We start from the raw sequence: 25,734 nt of genomic DNA, 5'->3' as shown, positions 1-25,734 counted from the left end.
CCTCAGTTCATTTTATTTTAATGCAAAGTCTAGCATAGGAACCCCGCTTACCTGAACTTCTTAGCTTTTTCGAAATTCCTCAAAAACGTCGGACAATAATTAATCGTCACCTATAAAATAATCACGTAATTCTCATAAATTCCAATTAATCACGTATTTCAATATTTAATCCTAAGCTTATAAAATAACCTATTTAATTCCTCAAAACCTAAAATTACCAATCATCACTTTCTAAAATCGCCAATGCTAATTTAATACTATGACTAAAATATTTAAAAGTCAGACCTATTTATTAATGAAAACAACTTATGAAGTTTAATACAGAGTAAAATAATTATTCCAAAATACTTTAAAATAAACCATAACTATTATTAAATAGACTAAAACATATCTAAAATGTAAAAAATAACATCACACAAATATTGTTTACTATTAAATAAATCTTTACTTAATAACATATTAAAAATACTTAAATGATTTTCTTTAATCATAAATAAAATGTTCAAAATAAAATTTCACACTTTCAATAAAAATAATACGTTACACTTAGTATAATTTAAAAAAAAAATACTATATAATCTCAGTACAATAACTTATACATCCCACAAAGGGTAATAATGTAAATATTAGACAAAACATTTCCTAAACTACGGAAGTTTACGGAACAACAACAAAATCACACAAGCAACAAGACAACGATGCGCGGTTGGAGAGTAACGAAGGACCTACCGAGAGAAGTGGAGCTGCGACGGAGTTGGGCGGGTGCGCTAGAGGTGGTGGGTACTACGGCGGTGCATTGGAAGAGAGAGAGAGAGAGAAAGAAAGACACGGTGAGAGAGAAAAAAAGAAAATGGAAAAGCAGTGCGAGCAGTGCAGCGTTCTGCAAAAGCTCACCGCAAGGGACAAGACAGAACTGAGGCTACCGGAAAGGTGACAAATGGCGGATTCTGTGGCTAGCCCAATAGTTTTCCCGACGTACGGTGGTGACCAACCGAAATAGTGGTGATGCTCTATTTTTAGTTGTGAAAACAAAGGCTCACCGTGAGACTGCAGGTGACTTGGTGGCTTTCATACACGGTGGTTACAAGGCTGGTTACGATTGTGGTGGTCTGGGTAGTTGGTTACGCACGGTGGACGACCCAGGTTGCTTCTACTGATGGTGAGGTCTCACGGGTGTTGGTTTTTAAGGAACAATGCACGGAACAACAACCAAAAGCTTCTCAAGTTGGGTTCGACTATGATGCCCAGTGGCTGGGAAAGGTTTCGAGGAGGAGTTTGGGAGATGGCAATGATTCACCAAGGAGGGCAGAAGCTCTGGGAAAACTGGCTGGACGAGGTCATCTAAGGAGGGCAGCGGCAGCTTGGCTTCAACATGCACGAGGGATGAGAGACGTGTATAAATATGTGATGAGAAAACCCTAGAGGAGGAGACGTGTGAGCGGATGAAGATGAGTTGTGTGTGAGCATGCACGACGTGAACGAAAAAAAAAACTTACGGGAAATAAGAGATAAAGACCAAAAGAGAAAAAAAACAAAAAAAGAATGAAACATGCGGGAATAAATAAATAAATAAATAAAATAAAAAAATCACTACTCAAGTCCGTAATATAAAAACTTAAAATATCAAGCTCAAATAAATAAATGAATAAAAACCATAGTCTAACTATACCAATTTTGGGTCCAGGTGTTACATGCATTCATGAGGATCAACAGTGAAGATTTCATATAGGCATCAACTAAAGAGCATGCCACGAATTGAGGATGAATAGATTAAGATCCTTTTGATTTTTAAGACATAAACGGTCTTAGAACGTGCAAGATATGATGACTATGGATTCTGGTTAAGTTTGGAGGGCATTTGCATTAGTAGCAGTATTTGGAAGTTAGGGTTATTTTTGTAATTTCTCTTTATCTAGAAAATTTTATTTTTCCTTAAGATAATATAGATTCTAACATAGTGCAATTTTTATCACAGCCACTACCCACTTCCAACTTCAAAAGTCTGTAAGTTGTCCTATAACTTACACTTTGATGATTATTTATGATTTATTGATAAATGCCGCATTCAATTTATAACTGTCATTTTGAGCATGAAACGTCATATTTTATGTTCCATTTTTTACATTTTGCATACAATTATCATTTTTGAAATGTGCCACATTCAAGCATATCATGAAAATCATTTTTTTAAAAGTATTGCATGAAGAATTATTTTATCACAACCCCAAAGGTTAGGATGGAGAAGTATCCTGGTGGAACTTGATGTGGGAATTTGTTTCACACATTTTCTTAGTTCTAATTGTTTTGATTTTGAGTGTTTTGTATGTTTCTCTGCTCTTTTGTCTAGAATTTTAGGTGTCTTTTACATTGTTTAATTCTTGAAAATTTTTGGTATTTTGCAGGTGTTTAATTATTGAATTAGGTTGAAATTGGGATGATGTGAAAAGGCAAAACTCGGGCTAGGCCTAAAGAGCAAATCCTAGTTGTATTCAAACTAGAGCACTATTTGGTTTTTGGATTCTAACTGGAGCTACAGACCTCAATTTCAGCTGTTGTTTGGCTTGATGGAAAGATAAGATGTAGGCCTAAAACTTTTATGTGGAGACCAAAACCCAATTCTACTGTTTTGAAGTTCAAAACTTAGCAGAAATGCTGAAGTCTGAATCTGTCCAAAAGTTTACTGCAGCCCTGACCATATTTCGGTTTTTAGCCTGTATCTGGATTTCTAGAAGTCATAATAAAGCAAGCACAAGTGCCTTTGAAAGCTGAGAATGATATATAAAACTTTTGTGAAGGACCCAACTCCAAACTGTGTTGTTTTGATGCTCTAAATCCAGCTGGAAGTTAGTCATCCAAGAATTCCAAATTTTCAGCAGCAGATTTGTTTTAAAACTTGAAAGGAGAATTGGTTTTGAGTTAATTGCATTTTCAGCTGCAGATATGGATGGCAGGTTTTTGAATTAGCTAGCACATAACAAAAATATTTTAAAATTAAAAATAAAGGAGACCAAAGGGAGGTCAACTTCTAGCTAGCTGCGTATTGAGGAGAGTCTAAAAAAACCAGACCGGTAGAGAAGGAAAAGAGGATTGAAGAAGGAGCTGGCTATAATTCCGAAAGGAAGAATGAAGCTCACAATTTCCACAATTATAGAGCTTTTTTTTTTCTTTCTCTAATTTTTAGTTGCTGAATTGTTATTAAGGATGTTGAATTCGAATTTATGTTTGAGAAAAATTATTATTATTTTATTAGTTATGATTTGCTAGTTTTCTTATTCTAGGGCTAGGATGTAATCATTGAATTTTGGATATGATTTCAATATGGTTGTATTGAATACCCTTTGTTAATTGCAATTGAAAGATTTCGATTTTCATTCTTAGAATATACTGGCTATGAATTGCATGCTTAAGATGTTGAATGAAATAACGAAAGTTGAAGTTCAATATTAGTTCTTGAATTCATCAAACCTTGGCAATGCAGTTTAGAAATAAATACACACATTTGTGACGTACATTCAAGAATTCCACAAAGCATAATGATATATATTTAATTTCTATGATCACAATAGTAGACATAGGATTAATATAGGTATATAGGTGTTATACCTTGAAAGAGGATATCGCATAAAAAAGGGATTTCGGTCATTGTAATTTGCAAAATATTAATGCAAGCAACCAGGTTTAAACTCATTCAAGGAATTCAATTGATGAAATCCAAGTCCTAGGAACCTTTCATATTTGATTTTCAGGTTAAGAATTTACAGTCAGTCACATCAATTTGGGATCGTCTAAATAATATAGGAAATTTTATAAACTGGTACTTGAATCTCCTCCTTGTGGAAACAATACTCTTTTGTTCTATTTGTCACGACCCATGTACTTGTGACAGAGTCTAGGGAACATGTGGAACCCCTTGCCCCTGCTTGGGATTGGACAATGATTGAAGCATTGGGACATGTAACTCAAGGCTACATACCCCCCCGTACATGATAGTTAAGATGCAATGCACCTAAAATCTAGCAGTATGCAGTAATTCGCAACGGATAATTCTTTTAAGTACTTAAGGACGGTGGCAGTAAATAAACATGGTATCAAATGTAAAATCCCAAAAGTTTGAAACTTCCTTAATTGTACTTCCTTCAAAGTAGATAATTCTTTTCAAAAACCATTTCCCAAAACCTAGTGACCATCAAAATTCTGTTTCACAAAAAAAGCCATGATTCATTGTCTTTTCTTTTACTCATATTCCCATGGTCCCTTCTTTCTAGAAAGTTCAACTCTATTTGGCTTTATCTTGGTTCAAAATCCTTCTTAGCTCCTCAAAGAGCTTCATAACCTCCTTGATGAACTGGTCAACAGCTTCCAATCTATCTAATGCGAATAGTTTCACCGAACTCTCCCAGCTCTTCAGGGTCTTTTCTACTATCTGGGGAGCTGGCCTCTTGAGCTTTCCCATGATCACCTAATCATGCCACAACTTCTACCATTCCAGTTTGGAATGGTAGTGGAAACTACCACAGTGAGATTTGAATAAATCTCAATAAGTAAATACTCAACATACAGCAGATTATCACAGACATATACAAGTAAACCACAAATAATAGCAATCCATAGATAAATGAATACATGGATATGAACTTGACATGAAAACTTTGACATATGCAACATAGACTTTTCTTAAAACTTATTTTCGTCTTTTAGACTTCTTCACACTTGGTCATATCATTTGAGCTCAGGTTCTTGTTCTTGTCATAACATATCATGCCATACTTTTCATATCGTAACAAATCATGTCATTCTTATCGTTTCATAACTTTTTCATATTGTGATCATATCACATCGTAACATATCATGGCATATCATAACATAGCATAACATAACATAACATAACATAACATAACATAACATAACATAACATAACATAACATAACATGGAGCTCAAATGCCTTAATCATTTCATGATTCATATGAATGGATACCTCATGGCTCCCCTAATCACCGTGTGTTCCCTGCTAGTTACCGCATCAACCAACGATTGATCGAGGTGACTACATCATGACATAAACATATTATTTTTAGGCAGTTCGCTTATTTTGCCTTCACCTCATGGCACCCACTAACTTTAGGTGCAACCTCGCTCCGGTATCCTTTCCTTAAGGAACCATTAGAGGCCTGTCAACTGTACTTCATCGACCCATGGGTCTTTACTCGACTTTAAACACTCTAGAGTGGACAGGGAGTTCCACTAGGACATTTCTCTGTCCCAGTACTTGGGGTCATGGTAAAACATGTTTTTGACTCTTTCTTTCTTTACCATACTCATGCAAACACATACAACCCGAAACATATATGATCCAATTCACAATGTACATCTCATAATATGGCTTGAAAACATTAGGACATGCAATCATATCATGAATACATGTAAACATACTTGAATTACACTCATCCAAACCCAAAACAGATTCAGATTCCCTTAATATGGCCTTGGCCAGAACATCCAAGTCCTTCAATCATGAATTTACATCATCACAACACATATTCTCATGCTTTTACATGTTCATAGATCAAAACAAACATGTGGCATATTTACATGTCAAAACCGAAGCCCTAATCATGGCCTTTTTTAAATACACTTCATCAAACCATCATAAAAAGATGGCATCTCATATTCATATTAAAACCAAATAGACATACTGTGAATCCCCCAAATTCTGCTTGGGATCGGACGGATATTTGAAGTGTCGAGACATGCAACACAAGGTTACCTGCCCCCGTTCATGACATATAAGATGAAATATTCCTAACATGCATCTAGCATTATACAATATTCGTAGCGGATAATTTTTTTCTTCAGCAATACCATGCACCAAACTAAAATATCCCAAATACTTAAAACATACTTCATACATAATGACGTACTAAACAACTGAGATCACAACACTAGTCCAAAATGGTTGTGATCAAAAGAGTGTTGGAGATTGAACTCCACAAATACAAGTAGTAATCTGAGGTAACTACTGTATCACCATCTACGTCACACCATTGTTTAGTCGATCATTTCCAATTGGTCGATTCTCGATTCTCCTTTCAGATCCTGTAACAAAATCTACCATTTGGGGGGAATGGTAGTTGGGACTACCACAGTGAGATTTGATTACAAATCTTAGCAAGTTAACAGGAAACTTCCACACAGGTTAATGATGCATGCATGGCAGTAAAAGCATGAATGCATAATCAAATCATAAGTAATCATAGCATAACTTGACATACAACATAACATAACTGGCATAACTTAAACTGAAACTGAAGCTTAGCATGAATGTGACTTGAAACATAACATGGACTTGAAACATAGCATGAACGTGAACTTGAAATATAACATGGACTTGAAACATAACATGAACGTGAACATGCATAATTTGAACATGAACTTGAGCATGACATAACATAAATGTGAACTTGGAACATAACGTAAACGTGAACATAACATAACATGAATTTGGAACATATTCTTGTCTCATGGGATTACCATGATTGCGTGAACGTAAACTTGAACATAACATAACGTGAAACATGACTTGAACTTGGAATCTTATTCAATAGACTTAATCATTAAAGTGACCATATGGGTGCTACACAGGTCCCCTTGAGCCGTGTGTCCCTGCCGATTACCGCATCACATCACAGGTTTCTATACCAGCTGTGAGTGCGTTAATACGTACTCCACAGTTGTTGTGGCCCCACGTATTCTACGTGTCACAATTGCTGTGTCTCACGTAGTGTATGCTCCACAGTTGTTGTGGCCCCATGACTTGTTGTGGCCCCATGACTTATTTGTTTGTGCCACACTTGCTGTGGACACACGTAACATAATGTGTGGCACCATCGGCGTTAGTGCCTGGCGCGCTCCGGTGACCAGCTAATTAGGCCCCATTCGCAACCTGTTGACTGTACTTCGTCAACCCAGGGAATTTCACACCTATTTAGACACTCCAGCGTGAACAAAGGAGTTCCACTAGGATATTACCCCATCCTAGCGCTTAGGGTCGTGATTGACATGAATAACTTAACTGGCATACATGACATTTCGTAACGTGACGTAACATGAACATGACATAAACGTGACATGAACGTAAGACGACAGACATGACATACTTTGAAACAAAAATATAACAGAAAATATTATGTAACATGACTTACATGTAACAAACAATATTCTATAACTTGGCATGACATGTAACAGACAACATTTCGTAACATGGCATGACATGTGACAGTGAATATTACGTGACATGAAATACATGTAACATATGGCATACTTAACTTAACATGACATACTTGCAAGGTATAGCAATACGTGATAGAATATCTTGTGTACAGATGAATAATTTATGACCGAATAAATTCTGTGTAACAGATAAATATGTAATGACTTGGCATGGCACATATCATAACATGCATACATACAATTTAGTTCCCTAACTTATCACATATACACATTAAATTGATAGTAAGTTAAAAGCTAACTTACCTCGATATTCGTGCTTCGAGACAAAACTCAAGTGCGATCACGAGAAACTGAAAGTAGCGATTTCTAAAAATTAGAACTTAATCACTAACAATTTGGAATATGGAGAAATATAAATTTTGAGTAAAATTACCATTTTACCCTCTACATGTGGGAAAATGACCATTTTATCCCTAACTTAAGGATTTTGCATCCTAACTCCAAAAATCACCAAAGTTTACATACCTTATGTAAATTTTGTCCTAAGCTCAAATATTAATTCAAAAAAATTTAAAACTAAACACAACCATTAAAACTCTATAGGGCCGAAACTTACAAAGGCTATTTCCTTTGATTTTGTTGTAATTCTTTCAAATTTCAAAACTCATGATTTAACCAAAATTTTTCTTCTACTATACTCATAACATATTCCTAAGAATAATCATGTTTTGAATCATGAAAAAATGTCATCAAAATCACTAAAACCATACTTGAACTTTTTGGTTTTTCTTCTAAGTTCAAAACCGAATTTTTTTTCTAACTTGTTTTGATCAACCTCTTGATCCATGACTTATAAAGAAGTGATCTTCAAACCAAAACATCACATGGTTTAAAAAGGTGTCCTAAAACAGATCCAAGCTTCAAACTCAAGATCACATAGTTAAACATCACCCAAAACATAAATATAGCCAAGAACATCATCACTTTGGCCTAACCAAATATCTGAATGCATAAAATTTCATATGTTCGAAACTAACATCAAATATCTTCAAAATAACATTCTAACATGTATATAAGATGCTTAGGATCTTCCAAGAAAAATATCAAAGCCATTGGAATAAGATTAAACCATAAAAGATTTAAACTTTCTTAAAACATAAACTGTTTTTCCTCTTCCAGTTTCTAAGTTTCTAGACCTAAGAAAATATTTCACCATTTTAATCATGCAACAAATCCTCAACCAATAATCGTATACACATGTTAACAGTACTCCATAAAAATTTCGGACCAAGATCTATTCATTAGCTTGGTCAAAAACTCCAAAATATAACACACTCTCCAGTTTATCGTCTAGAATGATCTTTCTGGGGTCTAAGTAACTTTTTACCAATCAAATGATCTCCAAATGGAACACATAAGGTATCCACGTAAACTAGACTCCAAAATAAAGAACTTTTATGAAGAAAACTTTGTGAGAAAACACTTACAAAAGCTTCGAAACAGGCATTCAAAAGAGGTACGGAAAACTGTCTGAGAGTGTCTTTTGTGTTCTATGAAGGAAAAATGTAAAGGAGAGTTGCTTTTCGTGGGAAGTGGACTGGAGAGCTTCTTACACAAGCTATGTAAAGTGATAGGACTGAAGGAATGGTTGGGTGTTGGCCTTTTCTTCTCATAAAAATCAGACCAAGATCTTTTCTCAAGGTGGAGTGTGAGAGTGAAAGAGTGAGGTGGCCCTTTAGCTTTGTCTTTCAAGAACATTCTAGGCCCTTCTTGTAAAGATCTGGCTAGCCAAGTGGGGGTACAAAACTTAGCCATGAAGCAATCCTATGGTGACCAAATTCGTGGGCCTTAATGGGCCTAAACCGAATGGGCCTAAATTTTAGGGTTTAAAGAGGGTTTGGGTTGCTATCAAGCCCAAATCCAATATCACTTGGTCCAATCAATTTTTCAAGGTTAACAAGGTTGGATAATGATGTTCTAACACAAATTTGAAGGATTAATAGTATGTGGAAGTGATTTAATCAGGTGATTAAACACAATACTAGAAATCGGATTACAAAATGTTTAGAGGCCAACTTTAGGGTTTTGGGGAAACTGTTTAGGGTTTCGATTTCAACAAAACTTTTGGGCTTTCAATTGGATTCCCACCATTTAGGGTTTTACTAGGATTGAAAACCTCTTTGGTCTGGCACAATTTGGTAGAGCAGATGAAACAAGGTTTTGCTTAAGTGGCATGATCTCACACCTTGATTCCTTCAAATCCAACAAACATTCCTCATGGTGCCAAGTGTCTAATATTATTCACTAAGTGTGGTTAAGATCTTGCCAAGTATCCAAATAAAACTTCTCTAATCTAATTTGGACATTCCACACTATGATTTTGAAATACTGCAATTGGTGCACTTATCGAGGTTACTATTCACTCCAAAAAAGTGAATCATAAACTTAACACTAAAAATTTCTAAATATTCATATTAACCTACAGTGAAAATATTATACCGAAATTCAACCTCAAAGTGCCCCTAAAAATAATTTTACAATTTCCAACAGACGTTTCGTCTGGAATTATGAAAATAGGATATTGCGCCATAAAATTCTAAATAATCCACTGAGTCTAATGGCGTGAACCATAATGCATTCTGACACTTCTAACCACCTCAAATAAATAAAACTTATATTTCTAGCACCATAGTGAGTGATAACACTGACTATGTTGACAGACTAAAACCTATGCGATTGGTCGATTCGTAAAAACTTATGGGGTTTCACGAGATTCCTAAAGTCAATAGAAATTCCACCAATGAATTTCTAGCGGGCTGTTACACATACCACAATTCAACAAGATTTAATCAATGAAAACAAACAAAGTTCACAAAATATGTACAAGTGCCATCCAAAGTAAGTTGGAAGTTTACTTACAAAAATCCAAAGTATAAAATTAGTAAAATCAATACATGCAAGACATATTAGAAAACAACTAGATAAACCCTAATCTTGAAACAAGAGTGGTCGTGTATGTGCATCTAGGGTTTTCAAAAATGTTTTTCCATGAGAAACCCTAGAGTCTGAAACTCTTGGGGTCATGAAACCCTAAACTTCTTCTAGATGGTGGATGTGACCTTTAATCCCTTTACATTTTGTGTTCAAGAGCTTGAAACAAAAGATATTTTTCAGGTCCTTCCTCTTCTTGAAGAAAAAAATCCTAGTTTCTAAAGTGAGAGTGTGTACACATGTGAGAAAAACCCTAAATCCGAAACTTAGTATGGTTTTTCCCTTTTGGCCGTGTGTGTGTGAGAGAGAAATGAAGAAATGGTTCTTACCTCCTCGTATTCTTCCTCTAACCGAATGGTGTAGAAGAATCCTTGTGATTTTTGAAATAGTGGAGAGAAATAGTGGTGTTTCGTTGGTGAGAAAGTGGTGAGAAAGTGTAAGAACTTGGAGAGGAATGGTGGTTGCCGAAAATCCCTTGAAGGAAAAATAAGAACTTGAGCCAAAAGCAATGTTTTGAATACCGTACCGGAGGCCGTACCGGTCAAGGCACTAGAACAAAATATTTTGGTACCAGTACCGTTTCGTGTACTGTTTCGAAATAATATTTTGGTACCAATACCGTTTCGGTACCAATACCGTACCGGTACCGTTTGTGTACCGTTTCAGAATAATTTATACCTGGATAAATTATATATATATAAGCATTAACTATATTCCAAAGTAACTATAAAATAAGTCATAAACTCAATACTTCTCAATACAAGTATTAACTTTTAAGTTACGACTAACATAAACACCAACATTATCATGATAAAATTATTAACGTCATCATGTCATAAATAATCACTCATCCTCATAAAAAAGACAATAAGGATCACGATTTGACATGTTAATCAAAATATTTTCATCAACGTCACCACCGTCATCAACATCAACACCAACATTATCATTGTCTTCCTCATTTAGTGAAGCAAATGGCTCCTCAATACTTGTCCAATCCAAATCTTCTCCATCAAGAAGCTCAGATTCTTCACCCACCTATTCTTCCATCAAATCAATGTTTTCAAGATTGATTGGATCTAAAACATCTCTTCCCTTTTTTATACTCCTGTCAAAATAAAATCAAATATAAGTGAAAATGTTATATATTTTTCAACAGTGAAAACATTAGAATTAAAAATGTTTACCTCTCTCGCAGCTTCAAGTTATAACGAACAAATACTAAGATCATTTAAACGTTTATGCACTAATCTATTTCTCTTCTTCGAATGAATAAAATCAAATGTGCTCCGGTTTCTCTCACATCCAGTTGCACTACAACATTGACTTAGTACACGAACAGCAAACCTTTGAAGCGTTGAAACCTCTCAACCAAATTGGGTCCACCATGCAACTATAACAATAATGCAATTGTAAATTATTAATTAAATACAAGTAAAAATAAAATAAAATAAGATAAAATTTAAAGTACAAAGTCACTATTTAACAAATGATATTGATAAATGATAATATCTGGATTAATCTTATCACGCTAGTAGATTGCTAAAGAATGTCCAAACTCACCTACTGCATTCTTATACAAGTCAAGTTCTGCAATGATCTTGTCTTGATTATCGGGATCAAGTTCCATCTTCATATCACAGTTGTTGAAGCCTCTTACAATATCCTTTTTATTTTTAAAGTTGGGGCTATAGTAAATTCCAGGGTTAAGAAAACAACCTGCCGCATGTAATGGATTGTGAAGCTGCTTATCCCATCTAGAATCAATGATCCTGGTGAATAGACTGAATAAACTAACTTTGTTATTGCATCTTGCTTTTATGTTCTCTTTGGCTCTTTCCATTGCATCATACAAGTATCTCATTGCAGGCTTCTCATCCCCATAAACAAGTCGTAGAACACGAACCAAAGGCTCACTAACTTTAATAACAAATTGACATTGAGCCCAAAACTCTTTATCTTCTAAAACGATCTCAGCTATCTCCTTCCCTATGTTGCTCTTAGAATGACTTTATGCAATCTATTTATCACAAGTAAACATTTTTCTGAGTTCTTTCTTAAACAAAAGCAGGCATTGGATACTTAAAAAATTTGTCGCAAACATTGTAACTGCAGGACGACATAAATCATGACCTTTGGTAAAATCTTTTCTCATCAATGCCAAAACCCAACCATGGTTATAGATGAACTTTGTTATCTTTTTTATCTTTTTTATAGTATCATCAATAAGGGGAAAATATATTAGATCAGAAAAATTTTTCAACATTAAGTCTATGTAATGAGCTGCACATGGGGACCAGTAGAAAGAGCCATACTTCTGTTGTAACTTTTTTCCTCCAGCTTTATAACTTGCATCATTGTCCATTATGAAGTGCACAAGATTCTCAGCTCCAATTTCTTGAACAATCTCATCAAAGATATTAAAAAATGTTTCAGCATCTTTTCTAAGGCCAGATGTATCAATAGACTTCAAGAACATTGTACCTTTTGGATAATAAACTAGAAAGTTGATTATTGATTGTTGCTTCTGGTTTATCCAACCATCTGCCATTAGTGAACAACCAGTCTCATTCCAATCCTTCTTAATTTGTTGCAAATAATCTTGAACCTCATCCATAGGCATCTTTAACAAATTTCCTCTCAACTCATATTAAGAAGGGCCCTTGAATCATGGCCCGATGACAGTCATAGCATCGATAGTTGATTCATAAAACTTGGATTAAGTCGCATTGAAAGGTAGATTAGCATCATACCACTAGCGTGCTACAACCAATTTTGCTTTTACAATCATCTCATTTGAACACATAGAACTCTTAATTGAAGGTTGGCCCCAGGAGTTGTTCTTGGATAAAAAAATCTACTCAAGCCCCCTACTGACTTTCAAGTTACAGATTCTTTCGACTTTCCAGTTCCAATTTCATGAAAGCTGAGACTGTCCCTCCATATTATTACTATCATCAATATCATCAGATGTTAAATCTATATCGCCTCCAATCTCTGACCTTGTTTTTCTTTTCTTCTCTTTCCTTTTTTTCATTTCATCAAGCAACTCATTCATTTGCCATTTTATATCTTCAGAGACCTTTTTACATGCTTCTACATTGCCTGGAATCCCAGCTAGATGATACTTCGACCGAGTGATACCGCCACCTCTAATTACTTTATTACAATATAAACATTCAGTATTATTTCTGATCTTCTGATCTTACAGTCAGTTGTCTAGTTGTCAATCAATGGACCCATGCTGGATCTTCTGATCTTACAGGAGAAAGTGTTGGAGTTAAAGTCATACCACCGATTGATTGACAACTAGACATTTTTAACTATTAAAGTATAAAAAATTAATACTTATAAGTAAGCAAAATTAAAAAAAGAAGAAATTCAGTAGCCATTAAAATTAATACTTATAGCCATTAAGAAGAAATTCATCAAATCCAAACATGATTAGCTTTAAAAAAACACTAGGCTCATCAGAAACCAAAGTACCAAACACCCACTACCCATGTCTGGGATTCAACACAAAAGAACATGGATATATATATATATATATATATATATATGCATAAGCTCCATGTTGTAGGGTGGTGAGGTGGGAGAAACCGCCTTTGGGGTGGTTTAAACTGAATATTGATGGTAGTAGTATTGGTAATCATGGTTCTTGTGGCATTGGTGGGATGGTTCAGGCTTATGCTTCTCATATTGGTTTTGGTTCGAATAATAAGGCGGAGCTTGTAGCTCTCTTGCATGGATTGAGAAAATGCAAATCTTTGAATATTTCAAATGTGATAGTTGAAATGGATTCTATGGTAATAATTTCTTGGTGGCTAAGAGGAAGATGTGGAGTGTGGTACCTTGAGGATTTCTGGGAGGAAATTGTTGAGTTAACTTGCTCGGTTCAATGTCAGTTTCAGCATGTCTTTCGTGAAGGTAATAGGGTGGCAGATTGGCTAGCTAAGGAAGGGGCTTCGGGTTCTGATTGGGATTTTTTTAATTTTTATAATTTGCCTCGGGTTCTTAGAGGGTTGTGTCGTTTGGACTCTTTGGGTTTTCCTTCGTTAAGATGTTAGTTTCTGGTTTTGTTTTCGTGTTTGTTTTTGTTTGGGTTTCTGTTGGGTTTTGTTTTTTGTTAATTGGTTTGATTAGGTTTTGGGCCATGTTTATGGTATTTTCTTGTTTCCACGGTATTCCTCCGCCATAAGTGAGGATATTTTTAATAAATTTTGGGAGGGGTCACTATTGGACATGTGACTGCCTGCTCTTCATAAAAAAAAAAATAAAAAAAAAAGTGTGGCTCATATATATATTTTAGCTAATACTTAACAAGGATATATATATATATATATATTTTCTTATCACATATTTTACTTTTAAGTCACAAAATACCTCATATATATAATAAAACATATGCATATATGGTACAACCCAGACCATTTTTCAGGACAACTTTCTTCTAATTCAGCACTATATATATATATATATATATATATATATATATCTACGCGTGTGTGTGGGGTAATTGCGATGATTCCTATATTAAAGTCAGTCTGCTAGATAGGGATGGAGGGTCTGATCAGATAGGCATGAATCGCATATTCTCTTCTCTAAATTGTTAGCCAAAATGAATTTGTCTCCCAGCTTTATGTCAAGATGAGACTTGCACTAAAACAAAAGGAACCCATGGTGAAGCAGCACACAACAAAAAGGAAATGACAGCATAAACGAATTGCAATTGGAGATAATAAAACACCAAGTTTCGAGTAGAATCAGACAATCACCCCAAAGCTATGGAATCATAGATACAATGTAGAATCTGAAAGCAAACAAACACTATAAAAATATAATCTAAAACATCTATAAAAAATAAAAGTACAATTCTGATTTATTTATAAGAAAAAAAAAAGTAACAAAAAAATCAAATTAATTTTGAAAATGACCAGAGACGACGGCAGACGGTGACGTGCGAGCTGATGGACGGTGCAAGCTACATTGATGTTGCTGCCGGCTGAAGGAAAAGGCTGAGCCACTGAAAGCCTGAGGCTGAGGCTGAAAACGGATTTGGGCTTTGGTTGAAACGAAATCGAAAAGTTAGAAAACCCTAAGTTATATGTTACGTGAAAGTCCAAAATTGCCCCTAAGAGTTTACTGGAATTTCGAAAATGCCATTCAACTATGGTGTAGAATTTCATACCGGCTGAAATATGTGTTTTAGCCAAAACATCAAATACCGGCAGGTACATCCGGTATTTTGAACAGTATTGAATAGATATATTATCGGTAACAGCTGAGTAGCCGGTACGGCATATACCGGCCGTACAGGCCGATACGGTATGGTACCAAAAACTACCTCCCCTAATTTCGACAATACCCTTATATGGAGCCCTTCTTTCCTTCTTGAAATTCCAAAGACCTTGTGCATGGAAGTGGCATCTTGGCAAAGGGTCTCTTCCTCTTCCCTAGGATGACCTTGGAAACCCAAAGGCCTCCCTCACATGTGGCGTGTAGCCTCCACCAACCGAAACTCTCTTTTACCTCTTTGTCGTTCTTCTTTTATCTAGGTTCAATGTATTTGGTGGCATAAGGGTCAAAACACAAAACTCAATCTTTCTTGGAACTCCATCTCACATCATGGTTGCCATGTGGCAAGTGAGTGTGTGTGTTGCATGTGTGCCAAAACCCTAGCTTCTCCCTAGGTGATCCTTGGCCTTCCCAATGTGATATTTGGCCTTCCCCATGCGTGGTGTTGTCAACCCTTTTCTCTCTCTCTTTTCTCTTCTAACATTCTTCTAGACCATGCCTTTCCCTCTTCCCAAGTAAGATCCTCTTGGAACAATACAAGCTCTTTTTGCATGCTTGTCAAGTGTCACTCACCGAAATGGGCCTTGCATGTGGGCGTGTAAGCTCTAGTTTGGTGACATCAACCTCCACTCACACCTTTTAGAAACTCCTGCATGTTGGACAAGTGTCACTCCTTGCCTCTTTCCTAGTTTCTTTCTAGAAAAGACTAAATGGCCCTTCTTGTGTCATGTGGCGCCTAGAGCCATTTTTAGAAATCACATTTGGGCTTCCAAGCCCTAATGCTACCCTGATTGGCCGAAATCTACATTATTGGGCTCTTTCCTCCATTTATCTCATATGGACTTTCTATTTCTAGAACTCTTAAGGTCTGAAAATATAAAATGCTCTTAGGCTTTTCCTCCAACAGTTAGAATCTTCTAAGGATTGAAATAATTCCCCAAATAAAAATAGGAATGGGAACTTGGCAAAGTCCGGGTTCTCACAAACCATCAAATTTTTGGCGCCGTTGCTTGGGAGGATTGTTTTCAATATTAATACAAATAATTTCCTGTATTAATTTAGACTATATTATTCTGTTTTCTTATTCATTTAGACTGGCCCCACCTTTTCGAGGTCAAATTCCATCATTCTCTAGGGTTTTTAGGTTGTTTTGCATTTTTTTGTCAATTTACCTTTTCAATATTTAGTGTATGTCACATAACTATGAACTAATTGAGCTTTTTGATCCAGAAATTGAGAGAATCCTATGTGCACTAAGGAGGAAATAGAGATTGGAGCTAGAGCAAGAACAAGCAGTAGTCATGGCAGATAACTAGAATCAGAGGGTGTTACGTGACTATGCCATGCCGAATGTCAATGGTGCTCAACCCAGCATTGTGAGACCTACAATCAATGCTAATAACTTTAAGATTAAGCTTGGTCTCATCTAGATGGTGCAACAGGAGCAGTTTGGTGGAGGACCTACTGAGGATCCACATGCACACCTTGCCAATTTCTTGGAGATATGTGATACAATTAAGATGAATGGAGTTAGTGATGATGCCATTCGGCTTTGACTTTTTCCATTTTCTATAAAGGATAAAGCCAAGGCCTAGTTGAATTTCAAAGCGCCTAACACTTTCACCACTTGGAATGCCTTGTCATAAGCTTTTATGAGTAAGTATTTTACTCTAGATAAGATTGTCAAACTTAGAAATGATATTACCAATTTTATTCAGTTTGATGGTGAATCTTTGTATGATGCCTGGGAGAGGTTTAAAGAATTGCAGAGGAAGTTTCCACATCATGGTCTTCCTGATTGCTGAATGTACAAACTTTCTATAATGGATTAGCACATTTAGCCAAGATTACCATAGACACAGTTGCATGAGGTAATTTAATGAGAAAGTCAACAGATGAGGCAAATGAGTTGTTAGAAGAAATTATCTCTAACAATTATCAGTGGTCTAATGAAAGAGATATGCCTAAAAACTTTCCAGGTATGTATGATGTAGATGGCATAAACATGTTGAATGCCAAGGTAGATTCTCTAGTAAAAATGTTCGATAAGCTGGGTAATATGAATTGTGTTTCTAGTCTTGTATTGAGTTGTAATTGTTGTGGAGGATCTCACATGAGTGTTGATTGTATGGACGTAGAGCAAGCCCAATTTGTGTCTAATTTTAACAGGCAGCAGTAACTGAACAACCCTTATTCCAACAACACATACGACCCAGATTGGAGGAATCATCCCAACTTTTCATCGAAAGATCAAGGTAACCAAGGTAGCAATTCAAGATATTTCCATCCTCCTGGTTTCCAACCATGACCATCCCAAGCAGAAAGTAAGCAGCCTTGGGAGATAGCAATTGAAAAGTTAGCCAATGCTAGTTCAGAGAGATTTGAGAGACTGGAAACAAAGGTTGACCGGTTGGCGAGTTCCAACAGAAATGTGGAGATGCAATTGGGGTAGTTAGCCAATTCCATCGATTCTCATGGACAGAGCAATTTTCCTAGTAAGACAAAGGTCAATCCACAGGAACATTGCAAGGTAGTCACCTTGAGAAGTGGTAAGCAACTTGGTCAGGTAAGTGGTGAGACTGTAGTTGGTGATGAAGTAGACCATGAAGAGGTGAGTAAGAAGGTTGATGAAGAAGTTGAGGACCTAGCCAAGACACCATCCCCACTACCACCAAACAAACTTTATGTCTCTCCCATTCTTTTTCCTCAAAGGCTTAAGCAAAATAAAATTGATCAACAGTTTGAGAAATTTTTGAAAGTGTTTAGGCAGCTTCACATTAATATTCTTTTTGCAGATGCCTTAGCACAGATTCCTGCCTATAAAAAGTTCCTAAAGGAGATCATGTCCAAGCAGAGGCAATTAGAGGATTTCGAGACCATTGCATTAATGGAGGAATGCAGTGCCATTATCCAGAATAAGCTTTCCCCAAAGCTAAAAGATCTAGGGAGTTTTTCTATCCCTTGTACTATAGGTGATGTTAGTTTTTCTAAATTTTGTGTGATTTAGGTGCTAGTGTTTCACTAATGCCTTTATCTGTGTCTAGGAAGTTTGGATTAAAGGAGTTGAAGCCTACTACCATCTCTTTGTAGCTACCTAACTGATCGGTGAAATATACTTTAGGTGTTCTTGAGAATGTGCTGATCAAGATATATAAGTTTATCATTCTAGTTGATCTTATTGTGTTGGAGATGGAAGAAGACATTGAGACCAATATCATTTTAGGCCGGCCTTTTCTAGCCACAACTGGAGCTGTTATAGATGTTAAGAATGGTAGGCTAACTTTGAAAGTTGGTGAAGAAGAGCTAGAGTTTAATTTATTTGAAGCTTCTAAATATCCTTCTTTTACTGATCATGTTTTTCGAGTTGATGTTATAGATGAGTTGACCAGAGAGGTTTTTTGGGCTAAAAATACTAAAGAACCTCTCAAGACTTGTTTAGTGAGTGTAGGGACAAGTAAATATGATAATATGGAGGTTGTAGAAGTGGCGTGTGCATTAGAGGCTACATGTCCTAAGCCGAAGCAGAGAGGTATTCATTTTGAGGATCTAGTCAAATGTGGAGGGGCAGGCGTCGTTTTGGTTTGATAGATGGGTGAGGGATGGGCCGCTATGTGATCTGGTTACTTTAGTTGACCAGCTTCTTCTGAAGATCAGTGATGTTTGGCTTGGTAACCAATGGGATTTCGAGTTATTGGTGCAATTGGTGGGTGAAGAGTTGGCTGATGAGGTTGTAAGGAAAGTTTGTGCTGGCAGAAGGGATGAGGATGTTTTGATCTGGAGGCCAAATCTGAATGGTTAGTTCTCTTCAGCTAGTGCATGGGAGCTAATACGGGTTAAGGAAGAGCAGTCCCCTTGGATGGATTGGATTTGGAATAAGTGACTACCTGGGAAGTTTTCGGTGTGCATGTGGAGGGCGAGGTTTAGGTGCCTCTCAGTTGATGATCGCATTCATAGCCGTGGGGTTCATCTAGCCTCAAAATGTGATTGTTGCGGGTTGCCACATATGGAAACTCTAGATCATGTTCTGGCAACTGGTGAGGTGGCTCAACAGGTGTGGAGGATGGCTACGGTAGCACTGGGTGTTCCATGTATGCAGACGGGAACTTGGTGAAGTCAAGTAACAACATGGTTTTCGTGTGCAAAGAGGTCTACGAAGAAGGGCCTTCTTATTGGCTTGCTTCCTAGCGTTTTGACTTGGTGCCTATGGAGAAGGCGGTGTAGAGCAAGGATGGAAGGGATTCAAGATAATGTGGCAGGTGTTTGGAGATCTATTCGAACATGGCTGGGAGCTATAGTGATCAATGATAGTAATGTTCTTGAATCATTTGATAACTTATGCTTACGGGAATTGGCCATTCCATTCCGTCGTTGTCTTGGTAAACATGTGCGGCTCATAGCTTGGCAAAAGTCACCTATTGGATGGTGGAAGTTAAAGGTGGATGTTAGTTGTAGGGGTAATCCAGGTACCTGTGGTGGTGGTGGAGTGGTGCGAGATCATCGAGGAGTGCTAATTGGTGCATTTTCAGAACAGTTTGGTGTTGGAATGAACACTGAGGTAGAGCTGCGTGCTCTCTTACATGGGGTGAAATTGTGCAAGCAATTGGGTGGTTTTCAAATTGTTTTGGAAAGTGATTCGAAGGTGATAGTGGACTGGCTTAGAGCTCGTTACTGTACATTATGGTATTTATGGGATTATTGGGATGAGTTACTTCACGAGCTTGAAGGTTTATACTATCAAGTAGTTCATCAATTCTAAGAGGGAAATCAAGCAGCGGATTTTCTTGCAAGGAGAGGTGAAGCAGGCCAGGTAGGTGTTTATGGCATGGCTGAATCATTGCCTGGGTTATTGCGGGGTACTGTCAAATTAGATAAAATGGGGCTGCCTACAATCCGAGGGCACACATGGTCGCACTCTTAGATATTGAAAGTTTTGTTAGTTTTTGGTGGTTTTGTTGGGTTTGGTTTATTATTAGTTTTGGAAGTTTTTGTAAGGTTCTGGTATTGTTTCTATGTTTTTTAACATAAGTGATTCTATCTTGGGTTTATGTGTTACAATATTCCTCCACCATAAGTAAAGGTTTTTTAATAAAAATGGGTAGAGGCCACTATTGGACATGTGACCTCGACTCTTTTTTTTTTAAAAAAAAAAAAAGCCACTCCCTCCCCCTTCTAATGTGCAAGCATCACTTCTAAAGTTAAAGCCATTACCCTCACATCTTAGGTATGCCTTTTTAGGTGGGAATAATTCTTTACCTATGATTGAGTGTTTCTTTGTCTGATGATCAACTTTAAAAATTAATGCGTATTTTGAGATCGAGAAAAAAATCCATAGGATGGCCTATATCAGACCTTAGAGGAATTAGCCCTTCAATGTGTACGCATAGAATTTTAATGGAGGATAACAATACACCAGTTGTTGAAAATTAAAGACAATTAAATCCTAACATGAAAGAAGTAGTTAGGGCTAAAGTTTTTAAAGGGTTAAGAGATTATTTATCCTATATCTAATAGTTCATGGATTAGTCTAGTGCAGGTAGATCCTAATTGTCAATGGTCGGATTGGATTTGGAATTCAGCTTTACCAAAGAAATTTTCTGTGCTTATGTGGAAGGCCTTAAACTCATGCCTTGCTGTGGATGATCGTATAAGAAGACTTGGTGTGCCTTTAGTCTCGAAATGTGAATGATGTCGAGATGGTTCCATTGAGGATATTAATCATGTGTTATATAGTGGAAATATTGCTAAGGCTATATGGAAGTTTAGTTCAAATACTTTAGGTATCGCATTTGTCCCAATCCGATCTTTGGAGGGCAACTGTTGAGGCTTGGTTTCGAAGAGCATCAAAGTCCTCTCAGTTAGGTATTCTTATGGGAGTTATACCTGTCATCATCACATGGAATTTATGGAAGTGGCGATGTACAGTGCGGATGGAAGGTAGGAAGGAGAAGGTTCAGGTTCTATGGAGATTGATAAAGTATTGGATTAATTGGGTGGGTATTAAGATTCATAAGGATTCTCGGCTAGTGGAAAAGGATGTACAGATCTTGAAGTCTTTGAATCTTTCAATTAATTTAAAAAGAGGGGTTTTAATGGCAGTAAGATGGGAGAGGCCGAAGAAAGGTTGGTTTAAACTGAATGTGAACAGAAGTAGTATTAATAATCCTGGAATTTTGGGTGCCGGAGGAATAGTAAGAAATGAGTTTGGGAAGATGGTTTTTGCGTTTGCTGAATCCATTGGTAGTGTTAGTAATAATCTTGCGGAAGTTATAGCCTTGCGAAGAGGGCTTGAGCATTGTAAAAGATTGGGGCTTAATAATATAATTATTGAAATGGACTCGCTTTTGGTTGTTAATTGGGTTCAGGACGGAAGATGTAATCTCTGGTACTTAGAGGATTTTTGGGAAGACACTATGAATATGTTGGCAGAGATGAATTTTTCTATCAAGCATATTTATAGGGAAGGGAATAAGGTTGCAGATTTTTTGGCTCGGTTGGGAAGTAATGGGGTCTCCCATGAGTGGTTAGGGCAGATGGAAGTTCCTCATCTGTTAAGAGGTATACTTAGAATAGATTCATGTGGATTGGCTTATCTCAGGAAGTGTGGAATGCGAGTCAGTACTCTTATTTACATAAGATTCCTTTAGATAGGCATGTTTTTATTTGGTTTTGTTCACTTGTAAGTTTGATTATATTGTTTGAGTTCTTGTGTTGGTGTTTGGTGCTTGGGGCTTAATTAGTCTTTCTTATTATTGTAAAGCTCGAGTACATATGTTTGTTACCACAGTATTCATCCGCCACAAGTGAGGGCTTATTAACAAACTTGGATGGGGATCACTATTGGACAGGTGATTACTCACTCTTTAATATATATATATAAAAAAAAAAAAAGGTAATACCTAAAAAGGGGTGGGATAACTATGGTGTATATAATGAAAATAATGAATTAATTCCCACTAGGATAGTAACTAGGTGGAGAGTCTGCATAGATTATAGAAAACTTAATAGTATTACCTGTAAGAACCATTTTCCTTTACATTTTCTTGATCAGGTGCTTGTGAGACTTGTTGGGTATGCGTATTACTATTTTATAGATGGTTATTCAGGGTATAACCAGATTTCTATATCCCTCGAAGACCAAGAAAAGACCACATTCACTTGTCCTTATGGTTAGCATGCCTTTTGGTTTGTGTAATGCACCTGCTACATTCCAATGTTGCATGATGGCTATTTTCTCTAATTTTGTTGAAAAGATCATGGAGGTTTTCATGGATGTTTTTTCTGTTTTTGGATCTTCTTTTGATAGTTGTTTAGATAACTTGTCTTAAGTTTTGCAGCATTGTAAGGAAACTAATTTAGTCTTGAATTGGGAGAAATGTCATTTTATGGTGCAGGAATGTATATTTTTAGGCCACAAAATTTCAGAAAGAGGTATTGAGGTGGACCGAACAAAAATAGAAATTATTGTAAAATTGCCATCACCTACCAATATTAAGGGATTTAGAATTTTCCTTGGTCACAAATGATTTTACCGGCATTTTATTAAGAATTTTTCTAAAATTTCTAAACCTCTTTGTAATCTGTTGAATAAAGATGTTGTGTTTGATTTTGATAATGACTGTTTGAATGCTTTTAATAGGTTGGAGCAAGAGTTGGTGTCAGCACCAATTACGGCAGCCTCAAATTGGAGTTTGCCTAATGAGCTAATGTGTGATGCTAGTGATTTCGCTTTGGATGCTGTTCTCGGCCAGAGAAAATACATGAAGTTTCATGTTATATATTATGCAAGTTCCAAGGTGATTGTATATACAGACCATTAAACAATCAAGTATTTGGTGAAAAAGAAAGATGTCAAATCACGCTTGATTCAATGGGTGTTGTTGCTTCAAAAATTTGATCTTGAGATTCGAGACAAGAGAGGCATGGAGAATGTGGTGACAAATCTTTTGTCTAGATTAGAGGGGCAATCAATAGCAGATGAGGTGCCCCTTAATGAAAACTTTCCAGATGAGCAGTTGTTGGCAATTCTAGTCATCCCCTAGTATGCTGATTTGGTGACCTATTTGGTGAGTGGCATTGTTCCCCCTGATTTGAGCTATCATCAAAAGAAAAAGTTTTTGTGGGATGTGAAGCATTATTTTTGGGAAGAACCGCTACTCTATAAACATTGTGCAAATGGGATGATTAGAAGATGTGTGCCCCATGATGAGATGCAGGATATCCTTGACCATTGTCATTCCTTAGAGTCTGGTGGACATTTTAGTATCTCCAAGAACAGTTGCATACGTATGGCAGTCTGATTTTTACTAGCTAACCATGTATCAAGATTTTAGACAGTATGTGAGCATGTGTGATAGATGTCAGATGGTTGGCAACATTTCGAAAAAAAATGAGATGCCCTTGACTAATATTCTGGAGGTTGAACTGTTTGATTTGTGGGGAATTGGTTTCATGGGCCCATTTCCTTCTTCCTTCAACAATCAGTACATCCTGGTAGCAGTGGATTATGTGTATCAATGGGTTGAAGCTACTGCAACTCAGACTAATGACTCTTGAGTGGTGATGAGATTTGTGAAGAAAAATATTTTTTCAAGATTTGGTGTGCAGAGAGAGCCATTATTAGTGATGAAGGCTCCCATTTTTGTAACTGGTCATTTGATGCTTTGTTGAAGAAATATAGGGTTACTCATAAGGTGGGACTTGCCTATCATCCTCAAATGAATAGGCAAGTGGAACTTGCAAATAGGGAATTGAAGCAAGTTTTGGAGAAAACTCTGAGCAAATCAGGGAAGGATTGGACGAATAAGTTAGATGATGCACTTTGGGCCTATAGGACAGCTTTCAAGACACCTTTGGGTATGTCTCCTTACAAACGTGTCTTTGGAAAGTCTTGTCACTTACCAGTTGAATTGGAATATAGGACCTATTGGGCAATTAAGGAGTTGGACATGGACTTGAAAGCTACATGAGAAAAAGAGATTGTTACAGTTGAGTGAGTTGGAGAAGTTTAGGTTGGATGCTTATGAAAATGATCGGATTTACAAGGAAAAGAATAAACATTGGCATGACAAGCATTGGCACAACAAGCATCTTCAGATTAAAAACTTCGAAATTGGGCATCGAATGTTACTCTTCAACTCAAGACTTAAGCTTTTCCCAGGCAAGCTTCGGTCTAGGTGGTTTGGCTCATTCACGGTAACAAAAGTGTATCCATACGGTGCTGTTGAGGTGCATAGTGAGGTCACTAGTGCATTCAAAGTTAATGAGCAGCATTTGAAGCCTTATCTTGCTGGTAATGTGGTTCCTAAAGGAGTTACTTACTCCTTGAAGAATCCTACCTATGGTTGATGGTGCAAAAGTCAAGCTAATGACTATAAACAAGCACTTCTTTTGTTTTATTTATTGTTCTTATTTAAGAGTTTTTTTTAATAAAGATGGTTGTGACCCCCTTCTTTTGGTTGTGTTTTGTAGGTTTGGAAAAATCAAGCAAGAAGCTAGTTCGTATTCAATTAAATCGGACATTCGTTGTGTTCAGCCTTGCTAAAAGGGGAGTATTAGTCTTCTATTTTTCTTTCCTTTCACATTGAGGACAATGTGAAAATTAAGTTTGGGAGAGTGGATATTTTATTATGCTGAATGCTGGTACCAGCTATGTTTGTTTGAGAAAGAATTTTTTTTTTTTCGAAGTTCTGGTTTGTTCACATTCATGCAAGTTAATTGGTGATCATATTCATGTCTTCTAAGCCAGATTTTTATGTGAACGATTAGGAGAAATGAACCTACATTTGCACTTGTGTGAGATTTATTTAAGATCAACATTACACTCTTGGGTTCATTATTGTGTTAAGCATTGCATTTTTTATTTAGGATAGACGAAATCTTATAAAGCAAGATTAAACATACTTGTTTTCTTTAGGATTATTGAAGTACACATTTCCTTGCAAAGTTGTGTGAGTTGTGTGACTATGCATAAAAGATGAGTGCGATGCTTTTCTTGTGATTATCCCTTTTGATCTTGTCCTAAACAAGGTTTAAGTAAATAGAGTGATAATGATTAGACAGTTGAATAAATAAATGTGTACAAAATTTTATTTACTCCAATGTTTTGAGTTGCTTAGTACCTAGGGATATTCATTACTAATGTTTACTTTTACGTCAAACTAAAATTTGAAATATGAGTATGAAAAAGCACTTTAAGTGTGACTTGTTGAGTAACCGGGTGC

General features: G+C 36.5%; 1 non-coding gene across 1 annotated transcript; it reads right to left on the bottom strand.

The window, feature by feature from the left end:
- Positions 1-17,199: 17,199 nt before the first annotated feature.
- LOC118348087 lies at positions 17,200-17,306 on the bottom strand. Its single transcript, XR_004801233.1, has one exon. It is a non-coding gene; the product is annotated as a small nucleolar RNA R71 (small nucleolar RNA).
- Positions 17,307-25,734: the final 8,428 nt, after the last annotated feature.

Source organism: Juglans regia, chromosome 3 (assembly GCF_001411555.2).
Source record: "Juglans regia cultivar Chandler chromosome 3, Walnut 2.0, whole genome shotgun sequence".
NCBI lineage: Eukaryota > Viridiplantae > Streptophyta > Magnoliopsida > Fagales > Juglandaceae > Juglans > Juglans regia.
Note: the sequence above shows the minus strand (reverse complement) of the source record. Positions and strands in the feature narration are given on the sequence as shown.